Source organism: Syzygium oleosum, unplaced genomic scaffold, assembly GCF_021117445.2.
Source record: "Syzygium oleosum isolate NSW1041296 unplaced genomic scaffold, Sole_v2.1 Sole_v2.65, whole genome shotgun sequence".
NCBI classification, from domain to species: Eukaryota; Viridiplantae; Streptophyta; class Magnoliopsida; order Myrtales; family Myrtaceae; genus Syzygium; species Syzygium oleosum.
In genome coordinates this window covers 417,743-439,619 of record NW_026607549.1, presented here as the reverse complement: position 1 = coordinate 439,619, position 21,877 = coordinate 417,743, and the positions used below count along the sequence as shown (strand labels likewise).

General features: G+C 42.2%; 1 pseudogene; it reads right to left on the bottom strand.

The window, feature by feature from the left end:
• Positions 1-1,262: 1,262 nt before the first annotated feature.
• Positions 1,263-21,877, bottom strand: part of LOC115692379 (probable mannitol dehydrogenase) — a 33,205-nt pseudogene continuing 12,590 nt past the window's right edge.

The window sequence follows — 21,877 nt, the reverse complement described above, 5'->3', positions numbered from 1 at the left end:
TCTTTTGACCACCCAAAACCCCAAATTTGTATATTTGTGACAAATTTACCTTCTCTAAAATTGGATTAACATCACGAAAAATCACAAATTGATAAACCTGTGACAAACGAAGGGGTAAAACCCTTAACTGGTACATCCGTCAACAGTTATGTGCTATCCAACTCAGCAATTTGATGGTAAAATTTAACGGAAACTAATAGAGGGTAAATTTATTATAAGTGCACAAGTTTGGGATTTTTTGTTGTATTAACCATGCTAATAAAGACAAAAAAAAATTAATGCTAATAAAGTTCCTATCCAATTTGAGCTTCCGACCAATAAAGTGACACTCCTTTGACATTATCTGAATTATATTTTTTTTACGATATTACATATATCTTAGCTAACAAAATCAAACATTGCATGATTTTAACTATCCCCAATTTTCAACCGTGATTATGATGATTCAAGCAAAAACAAAAAACAAATTTCTTCATTTTTCGGGTCAACTCAGGTCAAACATAGTTGACCCGACTCAACTATTAAATTATTTGAGCAATGTCAAAGATACTAAGATTCGTCTACTAAATTAATTTATTAAGTAATGCAATGCTCTGTAAATTTTGTTTAAGTCAGTGGCCGCACACAACCATATTGTCATAAACAAATTTAGAAGATGAATCTAAGTATGTCTATGATGTTCAAATTGTTTCCATTCATCGCATTTATAATATGAAATAATAGAAATTTTATACTTCTTCCATGATTAACAAGATACTGTGTAATTAATGTTTCAAATTTTCAATTATGATTAAAACAGAAAAAGATAAAGAAGCTTATTTTCATGTCGGGTCAAATAGGGTTAAAATAGGTCGACTCCACCCAAGCCAACTCGAAAATTTACGGGTCATGGCACGTTTTTATTTTTATTTTTTTGGTTGAAGGTTATGGCACGTTGACTCGGTTGTTTTGTGTGTTGGAGAAAGATCACCCACACCATATTTTCAAAACAGGTTTGGGTGGATTATGGGGTTCAAGTTCGCTTTTGCCAGGTCTACTTAAATCTAGTTTCCAAAATTTTTGAACTATTTAATAGATTAATTCTTTAACTCTTATCATCAAATGTGAAATTGGATCTTGAAACAACTTGTTTTGCGTGCATGATTTACTGACAACACATAAAGGAACTCTCGTGATTATGTGAATTGCATATTTTCTGAGGACAACGACCTAAAACAAGGTTCCTATCCATACAATGTAGTCAACCTTATTCCAAAGGGGACAATGAAGTGATGTCACGATACTAAGTAGAAGCAAAATCTTAGTTGGAAAACATGATTATGAGATAACAGATAGGGATACCTAATCTTCATCTACGCTCAACCAAGTACTAATCCATCGGAATCACCATAAAAAAGGCTTCAATGAATTGGCGATGTTAATGACAAATAGATACTTGACATCTGCTTTTAATAGATGCTCCGTGGCAATGTTCACATAATCTATAGGAATAAGCTCAATATCCACAACTATGTTGCGCTTCGCTACAAAATGAATCATCTCTTGCGTGTCTTTCATCCCTCCAATGCTACTTCTCCCACCATATTTGTTACTAGTTTTTGTATTCGTGAAACTCAGAATTTGTCACGCCCCGTACCCTACGAATACGTAACATCCCGCCGCGGTCGTTAAGAATGCGACTCCCAGGATTCGTCGCCGACCCGTTACCATCGAAATAAGAGAAAATACGCGGAAGCCAAACGAACACTCCATTCAACGAACATTCAAACGGGATAACAGAGAGAGAATTTAAACAAACCAACGAACTATTTTATAAACTTAACATCACATACAACGATAGAATATACAAGCCTTCCTAAAGGCCACAAACCCGCACCACGCATACTCAAAAAGGGATAGGGTGGTCGATCCGCTCCACTACTCTATTCAAAAGAGGAGCTCCCAAAAGATAGGGATCTCTAACCCTATCAAAAACCTCCACAACATCCTCGGGCGGTGCTCCCCGGCGGCCGGGTCGATGCCTCACTATAAGAGCCGGACGGCAAGGACTCCCATTCGAGTGTTCCGCCACTCGACCCACGCCGGGAGGCTCGTCACCATCGGTTCGCCCGGATTAACTACATTCCGTCGGGGGATCAATCTCCATAAGATCCCATAATCCTAAACCATCGTCATGGGGAACATCAAACCCCTCGAGAGGACCAATATTCGAGCTCCGTCTCTCGAAACCAAGCCATGTACTTATGAGCCGTCAAGTACGCTCCCCATCGTCGACCCAAACCGTGCTCTCATACTTCCGATACTCCCTACCCTCTCCTACTGGGTACTCAGTCACCCAATGCTCCATCTCCGTTGGTACCCCGAAACGAAGCGGAGGCTCAGTCATAATCAAGGTCGAGGGTCTGAAAATGTTTAACAACGGGGAATGAGATAAATCTCAATAAGTAAACTGCCTAAGCCTCGACTAGGGCAATACGTACCTCCGGCACCCTAATCATGCCATTCTAACCAAAAGGTTAAGTTCCTATCCAACGGACGATGGTACCACATACTATGCAAGTCTCAATTTGTATCACAACCATGGCAACTATCAATATGCATAACATCAATAATAATAATCCAGACATAATCAATCATTCACACGAGTCTCGATTATAAGATGAAATCACTTCGGCCCGTCCCATACCGTGCCTCACGATTTTATCCTATAATAAAGCTCAAAGCATACCATATGCACATAACACTCGAAGTTGTCCGGATTATTAACGACCCACCATAGGTCACACCGAACTCCCGCCGGTCTTCCGGCATAGCCAGGCATCACCCCACTACTTTGGGCGTGGCAACGTCCGGGATCGAACCCCCCCCCCCCCGACAAGTCGGGTACCGAACGGCATCCCATTTAGGAGCATCGATCCGGCCTCCACCGCGATCGGCAATGTCTGGGATCGAACCCCCCCCCGACAAGTCGGGTACCAGACAGCATCCGAACTTCCGCCGGGCATCGTCTAGAACTCGTCTTAGACGGAACTCATCATGGTCACACACGTAAATAACCACGCATTGCCAATTTTAATCTTCCTTAATTAGCCAATGCAAGTGTTTATGACGTGCAATGTACTACGAATAAATATGCCATGAATCGCACTCGTTTTCGCATCAAACATCGATATATGATCACGATACGCCATGCCAAGCCAACAATAGCCATAATTAACCACACGATCTTCGTTCTAGGCCACGAAATCATCATCAAACTATACGATCAAGACATAGTCAACTAATCAGCCATGATTAAATAAATTAACCATACGATCAAACCAATTAACCATGCGATCAATTTTAAACAACTAATCCACCACACGATCGTCATTAAACCTTTAATCGACACATAATCGACTAATTAGCCATGCGATTGCCAATCAAAGTCACCCGATCAATCTCAAATCTCTAATAAGCCATATGATTAACTTTTATCACATCTTAATTTAATCTAAACCGTAGGATCAAAATTAGCACATAATCATGATAATTAAGCCCTAAAATTAACCTTAACCATTCTAGAACCAATGGGGGCCATATGATCAAAGTCCAAGTCATCCAATTCAGCCACTACCACATGATTATTGCAGCCACAAGACTAACCCACGAATTTAATTAAAACAACCACTAAACAACCATAATTAGCCAAATTAAGCACAATTAGCAACATTAAACATATGATCAAGCTCAAATAACATAATCTACCTATCTTAACATTCAAAACAGCCACATAATTATCAAATCCTTCCACCAACAATTTCTCAATTCAGCTTATGCCATAACCCCTAAATTAACCCCTAAAATAACCCCTAAATTACCCTAACAACCCCTAAACACTATCCATTGGTAACCTACTAACCTAATCAAGGTTTAGGGAGTTACTTACCACTAATATAAGCTAAGAATCAAGCTAAACCCAAGCAGCACCGGGCCCCGCCAAGCCAAGAGCTCCGGCGAACGGCGGCGGCCCAAACGGCGATCCGGCGAACGGCGGCTGCTCCGGGTGTGAACGGCGGCTTGCGGGCGGCTCACGGTGGTCCACGGTGGTCCACGGTGGTCCAAGGTGGTGGCGTGAGGGGCTGATGGGTGGTGGACGGTGGTGGGGAGTGTCTCGGCCAAGAGAGAGGAAGAGAGAGAGAAAAATGAAGAGAGAGAGAGAGCAAGGGAAAAGTGAGGAGAGAGAGAGTGTGTGAGCTGAACATATCTCACCAAAATGGAGGGCTAGGATGAGTCCTTGATGCCCAAGTATTGATCTAAGGGCTAGAAATGCATCTTGACAAAAGGCTTCTAGAAGGGCATTTTTGTAATTAACCAAAAAGGCAAGGGCAAAGTTGTCCATGAAGATTTTCGGCCACTAGGGTAAAAATACCAATAAGTCCTTCCACTCAACAAATAAATTCTAGAACACACAGGGGTAAAATCGTCTTTTCTAATTTCCGAGCCTAATTTCCCGTTTTCGCGAATTTCTGAGCAAACCGATAATAAAGCGAGCTTAATGCGGCATCGTCCAATATAATAATTTTGATATCCTTGAAAGTTCGATACCCAAGTTCGGATTTCAATTCGTGGTCAAAATCGCTCAAACGCGACTTTCGTGTATCTCAAACTAACGGGCGGCTTTTAGGGTTTACGCGTGTCGACCCGTGGTTGATTTGATATCAATCTACGTTTAAGTTTACTCGAGCCATGGTGACTTCGGTTGTCATGTAATTACGAGGGTCAATCACTAGTTCCGAACGACACGATCGTTAGAAATTGATTTTGGAACGTTTGGAATGCATACAGTGATTAAACGGCATCACCCGTGACTCAATTGTATAACATTGTTAAATTGTTCCTTAATCATTCTTGGATCTGCCTAAAATGGTCCTAAATATCCCCTCGTCAATTCTTATGGTCGAAGTATCGATCCAGGTTCGAGTTCTTGGGTCGTGCGTATCAAAATCCTAACTAGCCATTCCCTAACGGTTAGTATTCTCAAGAATGGCCAATTCCGAGTGAGATATAACAGAAAGTGCATTGATGATAATATCATTTCATAAATCCCGAAAGTGGGTCGAAATTCAGAATGTCACAATTCTTCCCCCCTTACAAAAATTTCGTCCTCGAAATTTACAACCAAACCCAAACTATTCAAACAAATGGGGGTGCTGACGCCTCATGATTTCTTCACTTTCCCACGTGGCTCCTTCCGTTCCATGATGTTGCCAGACTACTTTGACCAACGGGATTGTCTTATTCCGTAGAACTTGTTCTTTTCTGTCTTCTATCCGAATAGGCTTTTCCACGTACGACACCTTGTCATCCACGTCTATTTCTTCATAATTCAGCACGTGGGTCGGATCTGGTTCATACTTCCTTAGCATGGACACGTGGAATACATTATGAATCTGAGATAAATTCGGCGGCAAGGCAAGTCGATAGGCTAAAATTCCAATTCTTTCCAATATTTCAAACGGACCTACGTACCTCGGGCTTAACTTCCCTTTCTTACCAAACCGAGATGTTCCTCGCATTGGTGATACCTTGAGGAAAACATGATCTCCTTCTTGAAACTCCAAAGGTCTACGCCGTTTATCTGCATAATTTTTCTGACGACTTTGAGCAGTTTTCAGTCTTTCCCGAATGACCTTAACTGCCTCGACTGACTGTTCTACCAATTCTGGACCCGTAATTCTCCTTTCACCAACTTCATCCCAACAAACTGGTGTTCTGCATGCTCTGCCATATAACGCTTCAAATGGTGCCATTCTGATGCTTTGCTGATAACTATTATTGTAGGCGAATTCAACTAAATGTAACTGTTCTTCCCATCCGCCTTTAAAATCTATCACACAAGCTCGTAACATGTCCTCGAGTGTCTGAATCGTCCTTTCAGACTGACCATCTGTTTGCGGATGATATGCTGTACTATACTGTAACTTCGTTCCCATAGCCGTCTGAAGACTCTTCCAAAAGGTTGCGGTAAACTTAGGGTCTCTGTCCGACGTAATAGTTACTGGTACTCCATGAAGACGAACTATCTGTCGCATATACAGCTCGGCATACTTATCCATTGCGAAATCCTTTCGCACTGCCAGAAAATGTGCCGACTTAGTCAATCTGTCGACGATAACCCAAATGGAATCGTGACCTCTCTGGCTCCTTGGTAATCCCATAACGAAGTCCATGGTAACATGCTCCCATTTCCACTCTGGAATTTCCAAAGGTTGCAGCTGTCCACCGGGCTTACAATGCTGCGCCTTTACTTGTTGGCACGTCAAACACCGGGCCACATGCTTGGCTACATCCACTTTCATTCCGTTCCACCAGTAGTGCTGACGCAAATTTTGATACATTTTTGTGCTACCCGGATGAATGCTATAGTTGCTACGGTGAGCTTCTGCCAAGATTTCTTCCTTAAGCTCTACGTCATCGGGCACACACAAACGTCCACGAAACTTCAAGATTCCGTCCTCGGATACTTGAAAGTCAACCTTTCTCTTAGTTTCGTCCATTTGCAGAATCTTTTGAATATCGGGGTCCGTAGATTGTAATGCCTTAATTTTAGCCTGAATTTCTGGTTCAATCCTTAAAGTGGCTAACAAGCTTGAGAGGTGACTTACCTCAAACTTAAATTCAGAATCCCGTACTCCCTCGAGTAAAGTCCACTCTTTAATCATCAAATGCGCGATGCTCGATTTCCGACTAAGTGCATCCGCTACTTTGTTAGCCTTTCCCGGGTGGTATAAGATGTCACAGTCGTAATCGTTTAGAAGTTCCATCCATCGGCGTTGTCTCATATTCAATTCTTTCTGAGAAAACAAATATTTCAAACTCTGATGATCCGTGTAGATTTGAAACCTTTCTCCACATAAATAATGCCTCCAAATTTTAAGTGCAAAGATGATGGCCGCAAGTTCTAAATCATGTGTCGGGTAGTTCATCTCGTGAGGTCTCAACTGTCGCGATGCGTATGCAACGACTCTTCCATGTTGCATTAAAACACATCCTAATCCCTTCAGCGACGCATCACTATAAATCTCGTATCCTCCAGGACCTGAGGGTATTATCAATACTGGTGCGGTAGTCAACTTATGCTTAAGCTCTTGGAAACTTCTCTCGCACTTATCCGTCCATTCGAACTTTGTTTCCTTCTTTAGTAAGCGAGTCAAAGGAGTGGCTATCGCGGAGAACCTTTCCACGAATCTTCTATAATAGCCAGCTAGTCCTAGAAAACTCCGAACTTCTGTCACTGTCGTAGGTCTCGGCCAATTCATAACTGCCTCAATCTTAGTTGGATCCACTGAGATTCCATCCCCAGAGATCACATGTCCAAGAAATGCTACACGATTCAGCCAGAACTCACACTTACTAAACTTAGCGTAAAGTGCGTGTTCTCTTAAGGTCCGTAGAACCATTCTTAAATGTTGCTCATGCTCCTCGGGACTTTTCGAGTATATCAATATGTCGTCGATGAACACTATAACGAATAAATCCAAGAATTCCTTGAATACCCGATTCATCAAATCCATAAAAGCAGCTGGGGCATTAGTCAATCCGAACGGCATAACCGTAAACTCGTAATGTCCATATCTTGTACGAAATGCCGTCTTCGGTATATCCTCCTTTTTAATCCTTAACTGATGGTAGCCCGTTCTTAAGTCTATCTTGGAAAATACCGAAGCCCCTTGCAGTTGATCAAACAAGTCATCTATTCTTGGTAATGGATACTTGTTCTTGATGGTCACTTGATTCAACTGCCGATAGTCGATGCACAAATGCAACGAACCATCTTTCTTTCTGACGAACAACACCGGTGCTCCCCACGGTGACGCACTTGGACGAATGAATCCCTTGTCTAGCAGCTCTTGCATCTGAACTTTCAACTCCTTTAATTCTGATAAGGCCATTCTGTAGGGTGCTCTAGAGATTGGCTCCGTCCCAGGGGCCAACTCAATTACAAACTCCACTTCCCTTTCAGGTGGTAATCCCGGCAATTCCTTAGGAAAGACATCGGGAAAGTTACACACCTCGGCTATGTCCTCTAGCCTTGGCTCATCAGCCAATGAGTCAAAAACAGTCGCTAGGTAACCTTGGCATCCTTCATCCAACAGCTTAGTCACCTCAAGCGACGAAATCCAAGGAATCGAGGTTCCTCCTCGGTTTCCAACAAATTCATATCGAGGATGACCAACAGGATTAAATTGGATCACCCTTCTACTACAGTCCATCACGGCCCTTTGTTTTACTAGCCAATCCATACCAATAATGACGTCAAAATCAAACATAGCCAACACCACCAAATCAATTAATTCCTCTCTACCACCAATGACTATCTTACAGTTCGAGCATCCTACTGAGATTAGCACTTTATCCTTTAGAGGAGTAGTAACATGCAACATTACTTCTAACGGTTTCGGTTCAATCCCAGTCAATCTAACAAATTGTTCTGACACAAATGAATGCGATGCTCCCGGATCAAACAAGGCATAAGCAGCATGATCACATAAAGAGACCGTACCTGTGACCACGCCAGGCGCATCCTCCGCCTCTTTGCGAGCCATAGCATAAACTCTTCCTTGTGCTGGGGGTCGATTCTGATTATTCTGCGGAGCGGTTCCAGCCTGATTCCCCATCCGAGGTTGTTGTGGTTGAAATGGCGACCTAACTTGTCGATTCGGGCAATCCTTCACTTGGTGACCATGCTGGCCACATCCAAAGCAAGTTCCATTCCTGCCAGGGCAAGGGCCATTCCCATGCCTTCTTCCGCAAAATCGACACGGAGTTCCAGAATAGTAGGTCGGCTTTACGATATTCTTTTTAACAGGAGGGACAAATCGTTTATTCCCATTCATAGGTTTCTTTCCAAAGTTACGATTATCCCTAGCCGGTATAAACCGCGATCCAGATGCGGCATTCCTCTCGGTCATATCTCTCTCAATCATCTGAGCCCGCTCATAAAGCTCGTTGTAATCCCTAAGGTTCAGGGGTATCAGTCGGCTGCGAAGTTCCGGCTTTAAACCATCTCGAAACCTTCTTGCCTTATCCAAAGGATTCTCAACCATCCTCGGTGCAAACTTCGATAACCTAGCAAATTCCGCCTCGTACTGATCCACGGTCATCTGATTCTGGCGAAGCCGTAAGAATTCTGCCATCTTCTGTTCTTGAGCACTCTCAGAAAAGTACTTTCCATTAAAGGCATCGACGAAGCCGGTCCAATTCGGCACAGTGCCCACTGGGAAAATTCTTTCTCGGGTGGCCTTCCACCAATCATTAGCATTATCTTGAAGTTGATACACAGCCAAAGTCACCTTTTCCTCCTCCGTGCACCCCAGAAGTGCAAAGGCCTTTTCCAATTCCTCAACCCAGCGAGTGGCAGCCTCGGGATCACCTTTCCCGTCGAACTTTGATGGCTTAAGTTTCAAGAACTGCTCCACCAACTTGTGCATTTGGCGATTCTCATTTCCATTTCCATTCCCCGGATTATTCTGAGCGGCGGCAGCAGCAGCAGCAGCAGTTCGTTCTTGAGTCTGCAAGCCTATTAACTGTCCAATCGCCTCTAGAGCCCTTAAAACCCCATCAACTCTAGGATCCTCTCGCTTCTAGCTCGCGAACTCGATGCACCTCTCGGTTCCTCTACCCCGGTGTTCATCCTCACGTAAATCACTCCAAACACCTAAGCCTCGCTATAATTCCACCATGGAATCAAAGACTTAAATCAACTACTCGGCTTAAGCAGTTCTAGGCAACGAACTACAGCAAGCAATTGTAAGCAAGCAATCACCCCAAATAAGCATCATAAGTACACACTTAGCAAGAGTATAGATCTTACCTTAGAGCGCCTGTAACGTTAGTAATAGCACTAAACCACTCAAAGACTCATAAGCAGATAACAGTATGATGCAAATTCAAGCCTACCAATCACAAGCACATATTCTCAAAGCACGCACAAAGCGTCACAAACTTGTGATCAAGGCAAGTCTCTCTAACCAGCTACCCCAAAATCATCGCTCCTTATCACTCCAGGTCTCGACCAAACATGGATCGAGCTAACCTTGCTCTGATACCACTTAAACGGGGATGTCACGCCCCGTACCCTACGAATACGTAACATCCCGCCGCGGTCGTTAAGAATGCGACTCCCGTGATTCGTCGCCGACCCGTTACCATCGAAATAAGAGAAAATACGCGGAAGCCAAACGAACACTCCATTCAACGAACATTCAAACGGGATAACAGAGAGAGAATTTAAACAAACCAACGAACTATTTTATAAACTTAACATCACATACAACGATAGAATATACAAGCCTTCCTAAAGGCCACAAACCCAGACCACGCATACTCAAAAAGGGATAGGGTGGTCGATCTGCTCCACTACTCTATTCAAAAGAGGAGCTCCTAAAAAGATAGGGATCTCTAACCCTATCAAAAACCTCCACAACATCCCCGGCGGTGCTCCCGGCGAAGCCGGGTCGATGCCTCACTATAAGAGCCGGACGGCAAGGACTCCCATTCGTGCTCGCCACTCGACCCACGCCGGAGGCTCTGTCACCATCGGCTCCGCTCCGGATTAACTACATGCCCGTCGGGGATCAATCTCCATAAGATCCCATAATCCTAAACCATCGTCATGGGGAACATCAAACCCCTCGAGAGGACCAATATTCTGAGCTCCGTCTCTCAGAAACCAAGCCATGTACTTATGAGCTGTCAAGTACTGCTCCCCATCGTCGACCCAAACCGTGCTCTCATACTTCCGATACTCCCTACCCTCTCCTACTGGGTACTCAGTCACCCAATGCTCCATCTCCGTTGGTACCCCGAAACGAAGCGGAGGCTCAGTCATAATCAAGGTCGAGGGTCTGAAAATGTTTAACAACGGGGAATGAGATAAATCTCAATAAGTAAACTGCCTAAGCCTCGACTAGGGCAATACGTACCTCCGGCATCCTAATCATGCCATTCTAACCAAAAGGTTAAGTTCCTATCCAACGGACGATGGTACCACATACTATGCAAGTCTCAATTTGTATCACAACCATGGCAACTATCAATATGCATAACAGCAATAATAATAATCCAGACATAATCAATCATTCACACGAGTCTCGATTATAAGATGAAATCACTTCGGCCCGTCCCATACCGTGCCTCACGATTTTATCCTATAATAAAGCTCAAAGCATACCATATGCACATAACACTCGAAGTTGTCCGGATTATTAACGACCCACCATAGGTCACACCGAACTCCCGCCGGTCTTCCGGCATAGCCAGGCATCACCCCACTACTTTGGGCGTGGCAACGTCCGGGATCGAACCCCCCCCCCCCCGACAAGTCGGGTACCGAACGGCATCCCATTTAGGAGCATCGATCCGGCCTCCACCGCGATCGGCAATGTCTGGGATCGAACCCCCCCCGACAAGTCGGGTACCAGACAGCATCCGAACTTCCGCCGGGCATCGTCTAGAACTCGTCTTAGACGGAACTCATCATGGTCACACACGTAAATAACCACGCATTGCCAATTTTAATCTTCCTTAATTAGCCAATGCAAGTGTTTATGACGTGCAATGTACTACGAATAAATATGCCATGAATCGCACTCGTTTTCGCATCAAACATCGATATATGATCACGATACGCCATGCCAAGCCAACAATAGCCATAATTAACCACACGATCTTCGTTCTAGGCCACGAAATCATCATCAAACTATACGATCAAGACATAGTCAACTAATCAGCCATGATTAAATAAATTAACCATACGATCAAACCAATTAACCATGCGATCAATTTTAAACAACTAATCCACCACACGATCGTCATTAAACCTTTAATCGACACATAATCGACTAATTAGCCATGCGATTGCCAATCAAAGTCACCCGATCAATCTCAAATCTCTAATAAGCCATATGATTAACTTTTATCACATCTTAATTTAATCTAAACCGTAGGATCAAAATTAGCACATAATCATGATAATTAAGCCCTAAAATTAACCTTAACCATTCTAGAACCAATGGGGGCCATATGATCAAAGTCCAAGTCATCCAATTCAGCCACTACCACATGATTATTGCAGCCACAAGACTAACCCACGAATTTAATTAAAACAACCACTAAACAACCATAATTAGCCAAATTAAGCACAATTAGCAACATTAAACATATGATCAAGCTCAAATAACATAATCTACCTATCTTAACATTCAAAACAGCCACATAATTATCAAATCCTTCCACCAACAATTTCTCAATTCAGCTTATGCCATAACCCCTAAATTAACCCCTAAAATAACCCCTAAATTACCCTAACAACCCCTAAACACTATCCATTGGTAACCTACTAACCTAATCAAGGTTTAGGGAGTTACTTACCACTAATATAAGCTAAGAATCAAGCTAAACCCAGCAGCACCAGTCCCGGCCAAGCCAAGAGCTCCGGCGAACGGCGGCGGCCCAAACGGCGATCCGGCGAACGGCGGCTGCTCCGGGTGTGAACGGCGGCTTGCGGGCGGCTCACGGTGGTCCACGGTGGTCCACGGTGGTCCAAGGTGGTGGCGTGAGGGGCTGATGGGTGGTGGACGGTGGTGGGGAGTGTCTCGGCCAAGAGAGAGGAAGAGAGAGAGAGAAAAATGAAGAGAGAGAGAGAGCAAGGGAAAAGTGAGGAGAGAGAGTGTGTGAGCTGAACATATCTCACCAAAATGGAGGGCTAGGATGAGTCCTTGATGCCCAAGTATTGATCTAAGGGCTAGAAATGCATCTTGACAAAAGGCTTCTAGAAGGGCATTTTTGTAATTAACCAAAAAGGCAAGGGCAAAGTTGTCCATGAAGATTTTCGGCCACTAGGGTAAAAATACCAATAAGTCCTTCCACTCAACAAATAAATTCTAGAACACACAGGGGTAAAATCGTCTTTTCTAATTTCCGAGCCTAATTTCCCGTTTTCGCGAATTTCTGAGCAAACCGATAATAAAGCGAGCTTAATGCGGCATCGTCCAATATAATAATTTTGATATCCTTGAAAGTTCGATACCCAAGTTCGGATTTCAATTCGTGGTCAAAATCGCTCAAACGCGACTTTCGTGTATCTCAAACTAACGGGCGGCTTTTAGGGTTTACGCGTGTCGACCCGTGGTTGATTTGATATCAATCTACGTTTAAGTTTACTCGAGCCATGGTGACTTCGGTTGTCATGTAATTACGAGGGTCAATCACTAGTTCCGAACGACACGATCGTTAGAAATTGATTTTGGAACGTTTGGAATGCATACAGTGATTAAACGGCATCACCCGTGACTCAATTGTATAACATTGTTAAATTGTTCCTTAATCATTCTTGGATCTGCCTAAAATGGTCCTAAATATCCCCTCGTCAATTCTTATGGTCGAAGTATCGATCCAGGTTCGAGTTCTTGGGTCGTGCGTATCAAAATCCTAACTAGCCATTCCCTAACGGTTAGTATTCTCAAGAATGGCCAATTCCGAGTGAGATATAACAGAAAGTGCATTGATGATAATATCATTTCATAAATCCCGAAAGTGGGTCGAAATTCAGAATGTCACAGAATTAATCATCAAGTAAAACTAAAAAGCATTTCATCTATTAGGCGAATTATGAAAGGTAGTTTTTTCTAAGAAGTACTATAAAACTTCAAAGACCTTGCTTAGGCTTACCCGTGAGGAGTGAGAAAGCAAGTAGCTCAAGCGGCTTCTCCAGTGCACCAACCTTGACAAGCGTTCCATTAGCCTTCAAGAGACCGGTCAAAGACAAAAGAGCATGCATAGCTGAGATTCTATCAATAATGTTATCCATTGTACCCTTCACAAGCTGCAGTTAATAAAAGATAATAACATAAATCTATATTTGGTTAACCTTATATCTATACATCATCAAAGAAAATAATATGCGGTGAACTATAACTTACTTCTATCTATTATGTGTTACAGCTAACCAAGAATGCATCGGCTCCCAAATGGACCACGGCTTCATTCTTTATATTAGGTGAGGTATCCTTGACGGTCACTTTGAGGCCCATATCCTTAGCAAACTTTACAGCCATATGCCCAAGCCCAACCACCCCTAAATGCATTCCAAATTTATCAAGCCCGTAGTACTTCAATGGAATGTAGACAATGATCCCAGCACAAAGGAGAGGAGCAACAGCATAAAGAGGCAAGTTGTCGGGGATTTTAATCATTAAGTGCTCATCTAATACCATGATGTCCGAGTAGCCACCACAGGTTGTGGTTCCATTGTAGTACTTTCCACCATAGGACAAGATCATATTGAGGAAGTAATTCTCAAGATCGTCTTTGCAATTTGCATAAGAGTGGGTCTAACTAGATATGCTGATTGGCACAGACTTGGGCTCTCCCTCAGCAATCTCCCGAGATGAAGATATCGGGTGTCTTCTACGTGCTCCTAACAAATGGTATCAGAATCGATAGTTAATTGGTATTCTACCCCAATCTGTTTCGGTGTTTGATGAATATCTCAAGAAAGAAATCTAATGACCAATGCGGTTTCCTGAAGTGGTTGTTGTGGTGTGGCAAAGCGGGCCCAATGGTAGACTTCACTGTTTGGTCTAGAGAAAGAGATTGGAGACGAAATTGGGCGTTGATGGAGACTCAAGTTTGAGATATCCTGATACCGGTTGTTAGGAATGTGAATCTTTGAAGAGAAAAAATAAAGAAGAAGAGAAGCGAATTTTTACGTGGAATCCTTTCAAAATCATATTGGAATAAAACCATGGTGCCGTACTAGGCAATCTCTTCAATATCGGTATTAGAATTACATGTTTCAAGGTTACAAGCTTCAGCATTTGATTTCTTGGGATTCGCACATGATCAAATCTAAGGACTCCATTGTCCATGGTGTCATAAGCTCCGCTTCCAAACTTCATGCCAATATTGGCCGACAGCTATGCCTGGAAGAGGCATATGGTCATCCAAGCTCCGAAGCTGGACAATGAAACCATACACTCCATGGTCCTGACCATTAACAACTAGTGCACATGCAACAGCATGTGTGGAAACTTTACAAAGTCCACCAGGCCACCACTTGCAAGAAGTTGGAGTGGGACTATTAATGATGAACTCATCCGTCTGGGGATCAAACGTAGCAGTAGTTTCAAGACCTTAGGACATTTGAGCCATGGCCAATTTCAGTCTGTGCATAGCATCCGATTACTTGCATCTTATATGCCAACGGCAACCACTTCTGTTGGTGCTCCTGAGTTCCTTGTCCTTTATGACTCCATGGACAATGGAGTCCTTAGATTTGATCATGTGCGAATTCCAAGATATCAAATGCCAAAGCTAGTAACCCTAAGGCATATAACCGATACTGATAGTGAAAAGATTACCTAGTGGGATACCATGGTTTTGCTCTTTCTGATTTTGAAAGGGTTCCACGTAAACATTCACTTGTTGTCTTCTTTAATTTTTCTCTTCAAAAATTCGCGTTCTAACACTTTGTCCTCGATTTTGAATTTTGTAACTTTGGTGCCAACTCTGGTGACCACACCAACAATCTCATGTAAGAATTTCCTAATGTGGGCTTCATTAATTGAAATTAACTCAATTAGTTTGGTCTAATAAAGATAAGATATATGGGTTCTTAAGAAGTCTAATATGGGGCTGGCTGGTGTTGGCCGAGTACGGCCCGACCCGTAATGAGAGGGTCCGTGGTCGAAGACTCTATAAATAGCGCTCAAGTCCATCCCCTAACCCGATGATGCACAATCTGACTCACATACGGATCTAGAGAGAATTTTCTTCTCGTGAGTAGCAATCTCATTAGGCCAGTGTTCTAACGAAGGGTATAGGGGAGAAGCACTTGAGTTCGTGTTTGGAAACCGTCGCAAATTTCGCGTCAAGTTCGATGGATTCCAAACTAGGTACGCGAATCGATAATTTCTCCATTAACGTGTTTCGGTTTCTGATTATGGTGATCCTTGGCGTGCCATTTTTTGTGGCCAACATGTGGTATCAGAGTCTGCCATAGATTAGAACTGAAACATGCGGATTAGGATCGTTTTCGTTATGTCCGAGAGGTTTTTACCCATTTTTGAAATTTTTTATCTGATGAATGTAAAATTTTATTACATATTCGGAATCTACTCATCGAGACGAGAAGATTGGCGGGCGGCACGTCACCGGAAGAGGCTGCACGCGCCCTCACGCGCCGACATACGCCATGGGAGCAGCGGCGCGTGATGACTATGCGCGGCCGTGCCAAACCGGCGTGCTTTTCCGCCGGTAACCGCAGGCTGACGTCAGCGAGGGTGCAGATTCGGTTGACCCGAATCTTGACCCGACCCGAATTTTGACCCGACCAGACTCGGATTTAGACCCGATCCGATCGGTCAACTGGTCGGACCGGTCCGTTGATCGTTGACCGGTTGGACCGATCAACCATTCGGACCGGCTGTTCAGACCGGTTTGACCGGCTGAACACGAGCGCACGCGCCGTGCCTTCTGGCGGCGTGTGAGAGCGTGTCCGACGTCCGTTTGAGACGTTCTTGGTACCGACGCACTCGTATCGAGATTCTCTACATTGTGGTGTATTTATTTTACATGTTTGAAGCTTTTACATATGTGAAAATACGTATAGAACCCTATATACACGTATTTTTAGGGTATTTTTGAGTATTTTCTTGTATTTCTCTATGGTTTCGGAAATGTATATGGTAGCTCACATGTATATCACCACATAAGGACTGTGTAGGGTGTAATTCATTGTCTATCAATCAATGGAACAATATAATTAGCATGACATATAATTTCAGAGACATATGCCCTTGTCTTTACGTCTAGCATTACATGTATATAGTGAATGTGATACATAAAGCTCACATCCCTGGTATGAGAGATTTTTTAAGATTCAGTTGGGTAGTGACCGCCAAAGCGGCACACTTGACTGGGTTTGAGAAATATCGGTCTCATATTATGGTGGGATGTCTCTTGTTCTATTGCGTGATCATACTCCCAAAGGAGGTGATCTTGTATTGGTTTATGGAGGGGTACATGTATAGCATGTGCTTGAGAAATGACTGATTTTAGTGATTCATACACCCAAAGGTGGTGATTTCACGAAAGATTAGAATATGTTCTCATGGCCGCTGTCATGTGGAGAGTATACAACTGCATATCATATTTTCTGCCCAAAGGTGATTATGTGATGATGTATGTAACTCTCTGGATAAGTACTCACATGATGCTGATTATATTGTTTGTTTATTTTCCAGTCACCTTTTCTATAAATGGCAATTTCATTTCTATTGAGGTCCTTACTGGGTTGAACTTTAAGAAATGGAAAGAGGATTTTCTATTTGGAATGGAGTTGGCGGATGTTCACATTGCTCTTATAAAGGATAAGCCGGCAGATATCACGACCACCAGTACTAAAGCTGAGAAAACGGACTATGCTGCATGGGAAAAGAGCAATCGGATTTGCTTATTGACAATGAAGAAATCCATTCAAGAACACTTGAAAAGTGGTTTGCCAGCTGACTGTACTGCTAAGGAAATGATGGCAGCCTTAGAGGCTAGAAACGGCATTTTATCTAATGCTGAGGTTGGTACACTTCTTCAAAAGCTCTTCAATATGAAGTATGATGGTACTGCTGGGATTAGAGATTATGTCCTTAGGATGGTAGACCTAAAGATGAAGCTTCAAGCTCTTAATGTTTCCATTCTTGATGCTTTTATTGTGCATCAAGCCCTGAACACTCTTCCACCTGATTTTGGGATTATAAAGACAAATTACAATTTCCAAGATGAGACTTGGTCAGTTAATGACTTGATAGCAAGGGTGGTGGTAGAGGAAGAGAAACTTAAGAAAGAAAAAGGGCATCTAGCCTTATATGTTTCTGGTTTCCACAAAAGGAAGGATAAGAAGTCCAGAAATCGTACTCATAAAGGTACTCATGACACTACTAGTCAATCTGACAATATGGGTTTAAAGAAAATATCCTTCAAAAGGGATGGTGACCGCTGCTTCTTTTGTAAGAAGAAAGGTTACATAAAGAAGGATTGTGGAAAGTTTAAAGCTTGGTTGTCCAAACGTGAGCCTACAGGTAATGATTCTTTGGCACTTGTTTGTGAATCCAACCTATCAGAAGCACCATCCAGTTCTTGGTGGCTCGATAGCGGTGCAACTAATCATGTTGCGTTTACCATACAGGGATTCATAAACCGGAGGAAGCCAAATCAGGATGAGTCAAGACTCACTGTGGGAAACAACGAGAAAGTCGATGTTGTGTTTATGGGAGATATTATCTTGATTCTAGACTCTGATTTTAGATTAATGTTGAAAGACACTTTTTATGTACCTTCTTTTAGACGGAACTTAGTTTCCGTATCGTGTTTGGACATGTATGGCTACTCTTTTGAAATCAAGAACAATGTTATTTCTTTGTTTCTTAATTCAAATAAGGTTGGAGGTCTGTAATATGTCCAACGCATTGTACAGATTGTGTTTGTCTCCCAATGACATATACGTCGCTTATACGCCTGAAAAAGTTGTTTCCATGAGACCACTACCTAAGGAACAGTCTTATGCATTGTGGCATAAACGGCTTGGTCATATCTCGAAGGATAGAGTAGAAAGGCTGATAAAGACTAATATCATGCCTGCTCTTAAAGATGACCTAGAGACATGCATAGATTGTTGTAGTGGTAAAATGACCAAGATAAGGAAGAAAACTGTAGTCTGAAGTTCTGACCTGTTGGAGGTCATTCACACTGACATAAGTGGACCCTATATGGCAACCTTGTGTAGAAATTTTTATTTCATCACATTTATTGATGACTATTCTTGATATGACTATCTGTACTTGATTAAAGAAAAGTCTGAGTCTCTTGACAAGTTCAAGATTTTTCGGACTGAAGTCGAGAAACAGTTGGGAAAGGTCATAAAGGTTGTTAGATCTGACCGAGGTGGAGAGTATTATGGCAAACATGGCGATGCCGGACAGCTTAAGGGGCTGTCGCGCCGTGCTTTTTTGGGGGATTTCCGGGATTTGCGCACTAAGGAGGTATTTCCATGTAAGGGTTTCTCCCAGACCATAACTCACGTGACAGTGGAAGGTGATTTTTTTATTTAGTCTAGGTTTGTGATTTTGCAGTCGCTACTAGTCATTATTGGTAGGTAGACTAGAAACCTAATCGAGGTACAGGAGAAATACCACAATTCTACGAGCCAGAGATTCTAAGTACGGGGACTTGGTTACGTTATTGATCCCGAATCGAGATCCCTAACGTCCTTTCGGTACCTAAGAAAAATATGATGTCTAATGTGTCATGCGGATTTCCGAGGCTTACCCACTAATTCTATCCGTTCTAATCGCAGGAAGAACCAAACAAGTATTAAATGCACAATCGAAGTCAATCAAATCAATCAATCCTAAGTGGTCTCTAAAAACGAAAATTAATCAAAATACCCAAACTCTAATGAAGCTCTAAAAACTTATTCATTTCATGATTTACACTTTTTAGGGTTTTTTAGGGATTATAACCCCTGAATTTGGGATTTTCTAAAAATACCGCTTGGGCACTTCCAAAAATTCAAATCTCATTTGTTATGGTTGCGCACGGTATTTTTGGATCATTCTGTGAATTTTCAAAATTTTTGATTTTTTTTTTCGGAAATTTTATTAACCGAGAATTGATTTTTTATGGTTTTCTGAAAATTTTTATGAATTTTCTAATTTTTTCAATTTTTTATTGATTTTCTAAATTTTTCACATCTTTTATTTGTATTTTCTGAATTTTCTGAATTTTTATGAATTTTCTGAAAATTTTGGAATTTTTATGAATTTTCTGAAAATTTTGGAATTTTTATGAATTTTCTGAAAATTTTTGAATTTTTATGAATTTTCTAATTTTTTTTGAATTTTCTGTTTTTCTGAATTTTTTTTCGATTTTCTACAATTTTTTATATTTTCCTTTTTTTGATTTTTTGATTTTTGATTTAATTTTTCTGAATTTTTATGAGTTTTTTAGATTTTTTTTTAGTATTTTTAAAATTTTTTAAATTTCCCGCCGGGAAAATGAACCGGATCGGCACGGTTCGACCCGGTTTGGCTTAGCTGAACCGGGTGTCGCCGGCGTCGGTTGTCTTCCCCGGCGAGCACAACGCCTAAAACGGCGCCGTTTCGGTCTTCTTCCTCTTTGGCATTTTGCCGAACACTTGGTGTGCATGAGTCCTAGTTCTAAGTTCTCGAGGCTGCCACTTCCATCCCATCTCTGGCGACCTTCCGATGAATGTTTTGCCATTTCTTCTGATTCATTACCAAGCTTATATGTTCTATTATGGATCTAGCCTAATCCTAGCGTCGCCGGACGTTTGTCGGCCGGCGAGAAATTGGTCCAAAAACCTTAACTTGCAAACTGTTTTTGACATGTTTTTTCCAAAATACGAATCTTGATCCTAATCGTCCTAGCCTAATTGTCCTAGCCATCTAGATCGATCAAACTGAACATAAAATCATCAAACAAGGTTAATAAAGGTTAACTTGGATGACTTATGGCCACAAGGACGCTCCGGCGAGGGTATCCGAGCTCCCAAGAAGAAGGTTTCAATGATTGACCGACTCTCGGTTTCATTGATTGCATAGCCCAAAATGCAATCAATCAACACAATCATAATCAGAAACATATTCCAAACTTCCACAAACTCGAAATCTCAAAAGAAATTGCATGAATATCCATTTTAAAATCAAACATATTTTCGGGAATTCTGGAAAAATAGTAATGAGTATCCAACTTTACCTGATTCGTTGGGGACTGAAATGATGCTCCCGAGCTAATCAGAACCTACGGAGTTGTTCTTCGTCACTTCGACTTCAATATAATTACGTTGGTTTCACTGGGGAACACCTGGATACGCCGGCCGGAGCTCGGTTTCAGAGCTTCACAGTCAGCTTGCTCACCGGAGAAGAAAAGAGGAGGTCACTCTTGCTGGCCAATTTGCCGGCGCCCTCCTGATCAAGGTGGCGCCGATCGCTCGGCCTTGAACCTCTACTTGTATTCCTCTTCTTCTTTTTCTCTCAATTTCTCTCTGGGTTCTCCTCTCTCTCCACTCGGCAATTCGTCGAACAACTCTCTTGCAATGTTCAAGTTTTTTTAAGTTTTTTTGTTCATCAAAAATTCCCGCCCAAAGTTTGTTGGAACCGACCTTGAATCGGTTAGAGTGATTCCCTGGTGCCAGCTGGATATTTTCCAGCTGGCCAAATCGATTAAAACGTGCTAATTTGATCGGGAGAAGTCGGTAAAGTTCTGGGCACGGAAGTTATTTTTTGGGTTTTGAACGTTCTGAGGTGATCCGGGCGAAGAAAACGGGTCACTGGGTCGGGTCGGGTTGACTCGGTCAACCCGGCAGGCCCGGTTTTGATTAAAAACTCAAATTAGACTCAATTTCAACCGATTTTTTCAAATTAAATCCCAAAATTGAATTCCCCATCATATTCTGAACCCAAATATATGATTTTCCGCAATTTTTGTTATAATTGTGTACAAGATTTTTCACATTTTTGTATTCGGGTTAGTAGGGTTTTTATTTAATTTGATGTCCTAATGACCTGATTAGGCAAAATTGATGCCAAAATTGAATTACTCACATCTGATTAACCCTAGAAATGATGGTCTCATATTTCGACAATTTCATATTGGGCACGATTCCCAATTTAGGTTCAAAATTCTTAATTTTCAATCGAATTTTGGGGATTTTTTTATTTTCATGTCAAATTGTGCAATTGGGCGACCATTATGCAATTCAAGGTCTCAGAATCATTTTTTGTGAAGACACTATGACTTAAAAATGACTAGAAAAAAT